Below are 11100 nucleotides of genomic sequence, written 5' to 3' on the forward strand. Positions count from 1 at the left end.
CCTGTCATCTGGAATAGTGGGAGGAATTATCCCCACCCCTACTCCTCATCCTTCCCGAGCGAGCGTCTGAGTTGCTCAGAGTGGAGACACATTCTTCTATGACCAGACAAAGCTCACCAGCACCCCAGTCCCCCAGAGCCTGAGGCTGTCCTCATGCAGCGACTTCTCAAGCCCAAGCTCAGGCATGTGCACCCAGGGCTACTGAGCCCTCCAGCAGTCAACTGCTCTTCTGTGGCTTTGTCCTCCTGAGAGTGTTTCTGTGATTCATTTCAGTGGCCTGTTGTCCAGTGAGCATGTGTACTCTGTCCTGTTACCAACTGGCCCTGGACTGCACTGTCCTCCTGCCCTAGTCCTGTTTTCAATGGCCAGCTTCACACTGATGTGAGTTCTACTTCACAGAAGATCTGAACATTTCACCATGGGGCTTTATGAGGTGGAACAGAGCCAGCTTATTGAGTGCAGGACCCACCTTATACCTTCCAAAGAAGTTTGCACACTTGGAGGCAGTCATGCAGGTTCCTTTAAGGCAGAGTGCCCCTGTTTGAATCCTTAGTGTACACCTTGAGGAGATTCATGGCCACAAAGAAGCTTGGTATACCAGCACACCCACCACAGCATCTCTAGGCCTCACTTAAGGTGCGCACTCCTCTAAAGGAGTGTGGAGCCATCAGATGTCCCCATATCCTGCCATGTGCTATGCCCTGAGGGGCTGTTTGTCCTGCCATTCAGCTGTGTGTGTCCAGAGCCTGCCCTTTGATCTGGTTAGGTTTGGGCTCAGGATCTTAGCAAGAACATATGCAAGCCTGGTGAGTCCGTCCTGTCCCCAGCTCTCCCTTACATGGTGTTCAGTTGGTGAGAGGACGCAGGGCTACACCTTAAGAAGTTTCCCACAGGCTTCTCACTTGTTGAGGGCAACACTTCCCACCTTCTGGCACACTGATGTCATTCTGTGTCAGTGACACTGATGACATTTGCTTTACTAGCTTACTGGTATGTATCACTTAACCCTGGGGACATATGGCAAATGTGTCTGTGGACGGTGGTGCTGCTGGATGTGCTGGCACAAGCCATGGTAGCTATGACATCACCAGATGATGTCATGTCATAACCAGAGGTGTTGAGGCCTGTGGCTGACTGAGCCAGTCTGAAGTGTGAGGCTGTGTCTGGATGGAGCCACCTGAAACTGGCTGACCCTGAGGCAAGACCATGCTCCTTCTAACAGGTTCAGAGTTCTTCCAAAGGGGCCCCTGGGAGGGAGAGGCTGGGAAGGAGGCCAAGGAACTCCGGAGGAAGGGGAAGAGTGACTCTAGTATAGGACCAAAAAATGGCAATGCTGTCATTTATGTAGCTTGAAAATATTGTGTGTGTGTGTGTGTGTGTGTGTGTATGTGTGTGTGTATACATATATATGTACACACACTATATACATATACACATACACATATGTATATATTCATAGAGAGAAGTCAGATGGAAGAGTAGAGGTGTCAGTCAGCTTGTCCTGCTGCAGACGGTCCAGGAGGAGAGGGGCTGTGGGAAAGGACCATAGAGTTCATATATCAGACCTACTCATCCAGAAAATGAAACTGTCTCAGACCCAGTCCTCCAACTAAGGGAGTCCCGACTCCAGAGATCAACTTACACATGTGGTTTCCAGACTCCATAGGGCTCTCAAAAGATTGAAGCTGGGCCCGATTGTCCAGCTAAGGAGGGTTCTGAGAGTTTTGTCCCATGGTGGTCTTGCAAAGGGGCCAAGTGGAGAAAGCACCTCAATTCAGGCTGGAGACATGACTCAGCAGGTTAGAGTGTGCATTGCTCTTCCAGGAGGCTCAGGCTAATTCCCAGCACCCATGCTGGCCAGCATCTGAGGGCTCCTGCATGCACTCCCACCCCTGTCTCTCCCTCTCCCTGTCTCTCCCTCTCCCTCTCCCTCCCCCCCCTTTATCTCTAACCCACATAGAGTTGTTTTGTATTGTTTTTAAAGTGCCTTAAATTAGAAATGTACACAAGGCTTTGGGATTTGGAACAAGCTTTAAGTGAGCAAATAAGAAACTCTCCAAGCTTTGCAAGAGAGTTGGGTTGGTGAAACCACTTCTGGCTTGGAGTAAAGGAGATGGAAAACCCACAGTGAGAGGAAGGGAGGAAAGAAAGTCACATAGCTGAAGACACTGGAAGAAGAAAGCCACTGCAGAGGACTTAGGCAGAGTGCAGGGGGATACAGGACATCACCCCACAGAGGAGAGCCAGGCTGCATGGAGAAATATTCTTTCCCTTGGGATGGGAGAACATGGCTCTGCTTCAGTGTCAGGATGGATGGTGACCGTGTATCTGCTTCCTGGATGGAGGGTGTGCTGTGAGATTTCTCTTGACCCCCTCTCCACTGTGTATTGTGTGTGTTGGTTGGGGGGGCTAACTCTGTTTCCCCATTTGTGTCCATCCCATGTCTCCCCACTTGTGTCCATCCCATGTCTCCCCATTTGTGTCCATCCCATGTCTCCCCATTTGTGTCCTTCCCATGTCTCCCCACTTGTGTCCATCCAATGAGCTTTTAACTGGCTCCAGTCTTGCATCTTTTGGATCACCGTGGCAATCATAGAATCACACAGCCTTTCAGACGAGCTTCTTCCACTGAGAGGCATGCGTCTGAGTCCCTGCCACGGCTTTCCATGCTTGTGGGCACTCACCTCTTATCACTGATTAGTATTCCCTTGTCTTGATGTGCCCAGGTATAGCTATCCATCTGCTGACTGGATGGACATTTTACTTGCTTCTCAGCTTTGCCCGTTCTGAACTAAGTATCTGTAAAGACCTGTGTGCGGGCTTCTGGTGTACGTCATTTGGAACATAGCTGCTGGCCTTATGGATGAACACTCCTGGCTATAGAAGGAGAAGTGAGGTGTACCCCAGCGCTCACCTCTCTCTGCTTCCTGACTGTGGGTAGATACCTCAAGCCTTTCTTTCCAGGATGGACTCCACCGTTGAGCTGTGAGCCCTTCGCACCGGGAGCCCCTCCTTTCTTCCCTGAGTTGCTTTAGTTAGGCATGTTGGCCACAGAAATGAGAAATGTGACTAGCAGAATCACTTGCTGTCAATCTAAGATGTCTGTTCAGATCTTAGGCTGAACTCTGAGTCTTATTGTTCAATCCGGCACGTGTTTGTACATTCTGGATGCCAGTCTTTTGTCAGCTTTGTGTTCTGCAAAGATTTTCTCCCCATCTGTGACTTTCCTTTCTCCTCCCAGCGTCTATAACAGAGCAGAAGTTTAATGATTTAGTTTTGTTCATAATTACTTGAAATATTTACAAGATTTTGAACTCAAACCACAAAGAAGGCCACATCCAGACATTCGGAGCAGCCAGGCATCCTCCCTGCCCCCTCCCTCCTCTTCTGCTCTACTTGGGTTGGGTTTCTCCTTTCCTAAATAAGGTGCTGGGCTCTACCATGCCTCCCCACTTGGCTTTCTGGCTTTGGGTTTATCCCCAAGAAAGCAGACAGGAGCTGGAGGAACATCGTCTGCCCACTCTGCCGGTGTGAGCTGTCACATCAGGGCACTCGGGTTTGGCATGGCTCTGGACAGAGCGGGCAGCAGTTGGAGAGGGCACCTGCATTTTCAATCTATGATATTTGATCCTTCCTTCTGGACATACTGTTGGCATTGTCCCAGCGCCTGTGCCTGTGTCTAAGTGAGCCAGCCAGGGAGATGGCACGTGGAGCTCTCTGCGGCTCCCATTAACATTCCTTTCATGTCCAGGAAGCCGACTTTCTTTGCTTGTGTCTTGGGCCATTTGCATTTTGGTTTCATAAAGTCTGTTCATGTCAGTGGCATAGCAGATGTTCAGACCCCACAGTGATGTGAAGACTGGGAGTCGCAGGCCAGCTGCTCTCCGCCCCACCTCTGGCATCTTAGAAAAGCCAGGAAGAGTCCAGAGAGGGGATGTGTGTGAAGGTTTGCAACAGCCACCAGTGGCTCTACCTGGAGGAGATTTGGAGGAGACCTGGGGACAAGGCTGACTCCTAAGCTGACATCTCGGCCCGGGTCACCAAGTTTCAGCTTACAGTGTGAGCTGGGAGGTCCAGCCATTTGGGGCCCTTGTGAACATGCCTGCATCAGGTGAGCTCAGCTACCTGCCTCTGGCAGTATCCCAAGATCATGCCGGCATCCAGCTCAGGGTGGCCTGGCAGCTGAAGCCTCTGTACCAGTAGGAATGCAGGAATGGTGGCTCCTGGTGGCTGAGCTCTGCACTGGCAGAGCCCTGTGTTGGCTGATCCCAGCCTTGGCAGAGCCTCGTGTCAGTAGGGCCTCCGGGCAATACTCTTTGCTGTCTAATGAGCTTGTCACAGCTCCCTCCACCTGACTGCACATGTGTGGTTAGTTCCCTGGCAACTCTGGCCCCCCAACACCTCAGCCTTGGTGGAGCGCAGCCCTGGAGACTTCTTCTCACTTAAAAACACAGGTCCAGCTGGCCTGGAGGGGACTCCCTGAGTGACTAGGCACAGACACCTGCCCCATGTGAGCTGATGGAGCTGCCGTGGAGCTGACTGGGCTGTGGAAGCCACGTGCTGCTCTTCCTGGAGTCCATTTTCTGGGATGGAGGGGGTTTTCCTTCCCTTCCCTCAGCTCTGTGAGAACACTGGGCTTGAGCAGGTGGGTCTTGGAGCAGGAGGCAGAGGTTGTATAGAAGGGACAGGACTTTTTCCAACCAGAGTTCCGAGTGAGCAAGTCAGAAGAAGCAAGTAGCAGCAGAGGCCAGCCCAGGGGAGGATGAAACCCTTGCCAGCTTACCACTGACTTTGTAGGACTTAGACTGGTACGTGGCCCAGGTAGCCTTCCAACTGAAGTGGGGATCCACCATGGAGCATGCTGTTACTGGGGAAGCACGCCCCTAAAGCAAGAGGGGCAGAACTCCCCATTTTATTTTCACAAAGCTTCACCCTTGTGAAGAGGAGGTTTCTATTCTCTCCTAACTCGGCTGCACCCAGACTGGTCATCTTGACCAGGCCATCCATTCATCCTTGTCCCCATTTTGGCTCCCCATGGCTTGAGGTATAGACTGTCTGTCCTTCCACAATTGGATCACAGCAGGGAAAGAGTGGTATCCTAAAATCACAACCTGTGTGCTTCTCTGAGGGAGGACCTTCATCCCTACCACGGCTCCCCTCCCACACAGGATCCTCCAGTTGGATGGTGTAGAGAGCTGGGGCCATGCAGGTGGCAGACGGATCCGGGTGTCTGCCTAGGTCCTCGAGTCTACCCATCTGATTCTTTTCTCTGAAGAACCTCTCTCATGGCCACATTTATGGCTTCCCCTGTGGTCTCTTTCCACGGCCTCCATGAACTTTCTAAAGGCATCTGCCATGGATGTCCTCATGAGTTCCCTTGTAGTCTCTCCAGCACTCAGACACACTTCTTCCAAGGTAGGAGATGCCTCTCTCCTGAAAGTTCTGGCCTGGGACGGATCCATTGTCATTTCTGCCATGACCACTCAGATTCCAGGGGTAGAGAGGCAAGCTCCATCTCCCTATGGGAAGGGTCGGGTACTTGCAGCATTCTTTGAAAGTCTCGCCTAATCACAGTTGCTCTCAGGGCACCAGAGTATGACTCCCTCTTCAGCCGAGCATTGCTGACTCCTTCAAGAATGATAATGACGTGTTTGGGGGGGGGGGCTTTAAAGTGGAATCACAGAGCTTTAGTCTTCTTTGATGCAAAACCACCAAGAAACCTAAATACCTTGTTAGGGGGAAGAACCGTGAGAGAGAGAAGCTTGCTCTTTGAGCTTACCTGATCATTTCATTGTGAAGGCACTGATAGTTTATACCAACCATTCAGGGCTTAAGTCGCAGGGAGGTACCAGGTACAGGGCCACCAGGGTAGAGCTGAACTCAGTCGGGGCTTGTGGTTGGTCAGGTTTTACATTGTTGTGCCGTGTTTTAAATCTCCTTTTTATTCCCAAGCCAGGCTCGATTTGAACATAGGGCGGGAAGCTGTCCATGCACTACTGTTTCTGGCTGGTGTTGGCAGGCAGAGGCGGAGCAGGCCACCATGCAGGGACTTCTTGGGGAATCAAAGGGATGGTCCTGCCAACAGAGAGGCCTCTGTCTTCTGGGAGAGTCCTCCAGGGATCCTCGTGGGTGGCTCAGCCTGAGCACCCTCCCCAGTGCCTCTGCACACTAGCCACTGGTGCAGATGATGACAGCCCGGGTCAGTGAACAGTTATGTTGCCTACAACACCATTATCTCCCGGGCCAGCGGCACCGTTTCCTGGAAGCCCAGTGGAGCCCTGGCTGCCGTGTAATTGGACCATTCAGAAGTGAATTATCTGCAGCTGGAAACAAGACACTGCCTTTTAACTCGGGCATTATAAGGTCAGGACTCGAGACATCTCAGGGAAAAGCATTTATTGAAAAGTGATGGGAAAATGAAATTTAAAATTCAAAGTCGCCATGGGCAGGGTATGGTGAGGGAAGAGGGGTGTTGCGGGGGTGTGGAGCCTGGTCAGGGGATTGATTTGCATCTTTATTTTGCTGGTGTTGGAGATCACTGTGTGAAGTGACTGCAGCTGCTTCTGGTCAGGAACGGCTATGGGAACAGACGCTGAGGAGGGTCTCCTCAGAGCTCAGAGTAGAGGGAGCCCTGCACTGGACAGGCTGATGGCTACCCAAGGCTGTCACAGGCTCTTGCTCTGGCTCCTAGGCTTGGCTTGCCATCCAGTCAGGGTTGTTCAGTTACTTTTCTCATTTCCACCCTCCTCTGTATCCCTTGGTGTGCACTTCCCAGACCCGACTCTCTGAGCTACCTGCTTCTTGCCTCACAGGCCCATGCTGTCACCATTCCTGCACACAGGCTCTCTCCAGTTTGGCACTCCTCATGGTCCCTATCTTAAATAGTCCCTCTCTGACGCCCTTTGACCCACGCTATGGGTGCCACCTCAGATGTACACACCTGTGTGGCTGGGTCAGGGCTTCTCCAAGTCTTTTAGGGCCACACTCTGTGACCGCCTCTAAGGCCCTTCAGCAGCTTGACTCCCATCAGAGGAAACATGCAGACTTCTCTGTGGAACCTCCCCAGCATTGCACTGCAGACAGGCAGTGTGTCCAGATGGGGCAGGGCTCAGGCCCTCCTGCCTGGGTCCCTGGGCTCCAAGACCCTCCAGGCCATGGCACCCAGCCCCAGCTCTAGGACACCTGGCTTATCTTTCCCTCCTCCCTGGCTGGGCACAGAGCCTAGCCAAAAGCGGGGCTCAAAGGGACAGGGAAGTCTTGGGGATAGAATCACCTGCACTCATTGCTGCTCCCCAGCAGAGAGCCCTTGGGTGTGACACTGGGACAGGTGAGACACTAGCAAGCTGGGAAGAGTTCCCAAGGGCAGGTGCTGCTAGCTCCCTTTAAACTCCCAGGCCCTCAAGCATCTCCACTGCCTTCAGGAGCTAAGCAATTGCCTGCCACCTGTCCAGGCCTCAGGCAGGGCTCAAGTGGCCTGTCTGAGCAGATGGAGGGACAGAGATTGGTGAGTAAGAGACATGGGGACAAAAGAAGCTTGGCCTCAGAGGGTGGCCCACAAGTCTGGGAGACCAGAGACAAGAACCAGCTGTGTTCTTTGGGTAACCCTCAGTTTCCTGATTCAAGGGACATAGAGAGGGACCTGCCCTCACTGGCCTGCCCGCATCTTGTGCATGTCTCATGCTGTCTGCTGTAATCTTCTAGAATATAGAGGAAAGGGTCCCTGGGGCAGGACCATTCCCCCAAGAGCACAGTGTGCGGTGCCAAGAGCGCTGGCCACATGCACTCACAGGATGTGGTTCCCCTTCCGATCCACAAGGACACCTGCTTTCCTTAAACATAAAGGGCTCAGTCCATGTGCCATTTATTTTCAGTGGCTTCCCTTCACGTCCCATCCCTAACTGGGATTAGAATCATACTCTTGCTATATACAAGAGAAGATTCCAGGCAATCACAGATCCAGTGCATGTCTCTGCATACGTCAAGGTCACAAGAGGCTCAGCACAGGAGGAGCATTTCAGCATCAGAAACCTTTGGCCTCTCATTTTTCTTGATTCTGTGTGTGGCTTTTCTTTCTGTGGCAACAGTGTGGTCCAAAATGGCTGCCAGTACACTAGTCATTCTATATTCTAAAATGTAAGGACATAAAAGCAGAAAGGACATCCACTCCATCCCAAAGAACACTTCCTAGACACACACACTCACACACACACACACACACACACACACACACACATACACACACTCATACACACATGCACACACACACTCATATACACACACATATGCACACATACACATACACACACGTACACACACATGCACATACACTCACATACATACACAAACACTCACATACACACACACGCACACACACATACACACATACATACGCACACACACATGCACATACACTCACACACATACACACACATGCACACACAAATGCACACACACATACACATACACTCACACATACACACACATACGCACACACATACACACACACACACACACACACACACACACACACACACACACACACACACCCTCTTGTGTTACATTGCCAGAGCTTTAGCCGAAGATCTACCTACCTGGGCTGGGGGATGTGCTCTGGATCCTGAAGCACCCAGGAGGCTGGGCAGCATGGGCTGGGACTCCTGACTGGTCTCACAGTCTGCAGGAAACAGTGCCTGTGGAGACATGGCCAAGGCACAGAATAGATGGGGAGGGAAGGGACGGACAGCAGGTGGAGGTAGCAGACAGCATATTCCAGGAGAGAAACTGGGCTCACTGGTGGTATGTGTGTGACACCTCTGCTAATTGTGATCTTCAGGTTTTGAGAAAAACTGTAACCACTCTAACCGCTGTAGCTGAGAATTCCTGCACCCCATCCTTTCCTAGGATTGCCCTGAGTGTGCGTGTGCATGCGTGCTCTACAGCGTGTATGTGTGTGTGTGTTCTACAGCATGTGCATGTGTGGCCTACAGCATGTGCGTGTGTGGCCTACAGCATGTGCAGGTGTGGTCTACAGTGTGTGCATGTGTGGTCTACAGAGTGTGTGTGTGCTCTACAGCATGTGCATGTGTGGCCTACAGCATGTGCGTGTGTGGTCTACAGCATGTGCAGGTGTGGTCTACAGTGTGTGCATGTGTGGCCCACAGCATGTGCATGTGTGATCTACAGCATGTGTGTGTATTCTACAGTGTGTGTGTGTGCTCTACAGAGTGAGCTCCAGGCCAGCCTGGTCTACAGAGTGAGTTCCAGGACAGCCAGGGCTACACAGAGAAACCCTGTCTCGAAAAACCAAAAGAAAAAGAAAAAAAAAAAAAAAAGGACTGATGAGATGGTGACATGGCTCAGTGGGTAAGAGCACTGACTGCTCTTCCAAAGGTCCTGAGTTCAAATTCCAGCAACCACATGGTGGCTCACAACCACTTGTAATGAGATCTGACGCCCTCTCCTGGTGTGTCTGAAGACAGCTACAGTGTACTTATTTATAATAATAAATAAATCTTTGGGCTGGAACAAGCAGGGACTGAGCAATTCCCAACAACCAGATGAAGGCTCACAACTACCTGTACAGCTACAGTGTGTACTCATATACATAAAATACATAAATCTTTAAAAAAAGAAGTAAATACAATTTAACATAACCTTATCTAGTAAATTATATATTACCAAAAACAAGTATGTTTTAAAAAATCACAATTCACAAGCACTTGTAATGAGATTGGTGTAATGAGACAGAATCATCTACTGGCCTTTCTTTCCCAGGCTCCCTCACTCTCCTTTCTAGGATCAATGTTCCATAGTTTTTAAAACATTTTGTTTCTGGCATTCACACATCTTCACAGTTATAACAGCTTTGTCTACATGACTACCTTCTGAATTAAGACATGATTTAAAAATTCCCCATTACAGTAAAACAAAAATGTGTTTGTATTCTGCCAGTCCCTTTGTTTCTTCTCTGTTTTCTCAACACAATCATATTACACTTATTTATGATCAATTTTCCATGTTTACTTCTCACCTACACTTCATTCACAATCCAACAGTGTAGTCCAGGTGGGTTTCCTTTTGCCTTTCGAGTTTCCTGAAGTTAATGATTGCCTTGCTTCTTGACCCTTGCCCCATTTGTGGCTCATTCTTCCAGTGTCTTTTATGGTCCCCTCTCTTCCTCACCGGTCTCTGCAGACTTTCTTCTCTCCTGGCCTGAACTGGCTATTTACTTCACTCTGGGTCCCTCTGCCCATTCTCTTCTCAGCATCAGGCAGGCTCCCTGGTCCCTGCGTCTCATTCAGTTTTTCCTTTGTTGGTTGGCTCTCTTGTTTGGCAGGAGCTTTCTTAAGGCTTTCTGAAAATAAAGGGTTGGTTGCTGACAGGAGACTGGTGATGGCCGCCTCGGTCTTCTGGTTGGGGGGGAGGCTGCTCTCAGCTGAGCTTGCCACCTGCCCAAGCCTCTTCCCTCACCACCATGCAGGTGGATGCATTACCCCCCGTGAAGGATCCCATACCTTCCTCATTTTTAAGGAACACTTCTAAAGCTGGCTAATTAGGAAGGGGCACACGGGAGGCAATTATCATTGAGAAATGCATATTTGAAAATAATTTTGTTCCACTCTCAGGTTGCCAAGTAACCCTTATCCAACAACGTGCCTGGGCCCAGAAGCGCTAGGTTCAGATTCTCTTTGATTTGCATAGCATTTGCATAGACTTTATAGGTTAAGTGTCTGCAATATAAAAACCTTTTAAAATGTCGTATTAGTGCTCAAAATGACTCGTATTTTGGAGCATTTTGAATTTTATCTTTTCCGAGTAGGGATGCTCAGGGTACAGTTTAATGTAACATAGCCCTATCTAGTAAATTACATATTACTGAACACGAGTATATTTTAAAAATCAAAATTCACAAGCATTAAAAGTGCTGTAATGAAATATAATCATCTATGGGTTTCTCCCGGGCTTGTTCAGGCTTGGGAGTGTCGATGAGGGTTGGATGGAAATCAATTTACTTTAGAGTTGAGACATCGTCCTCTTCGAGTCACCTTCTGAGGCAGAAGCTGTTTCATGAGTGAGATTTGCTCCAACCCCATGTGAACT

At 50.1% G+C, this 11100-nt stretch overlaps 1 long non-coding RNA gene across 1 annotated transcript; it reads left to right on the forward strand.

The window, feature by feature from the left end:
• Positions 1-1149: 1149 nt before the first annotated feature.
• On the forward strand, positions 1150-6431 carry LOC116080381. The gene is made up of 2 exons (XR_004114425.1): positions 1150-1222; positions 5957-6431. It is a non-coding gene; the product is annotated as an uncharacterized LOC116080381 (long non-coding RNA).
• The last annotated feature ends 4669 nt before the right edge of the window (positions 6432-11100 follow it).

This window comes from Mastomys coucha, unplaced genomic scaffold (genome assembly GCF_008632895.1).
Source record: "Mastomys coucha isolate ucsf_1 unplaced genomic scaffold, UCSF_Mcou_1 pScaffold6, whole genome shotgun sequence".
In the NCBI taxonomy this organism is placed as follows: Eukaryota; Metazoa; Chordata; class Mammalia; order Rodentia; family Muridae; genus Mastomys; species Mastomys coucha.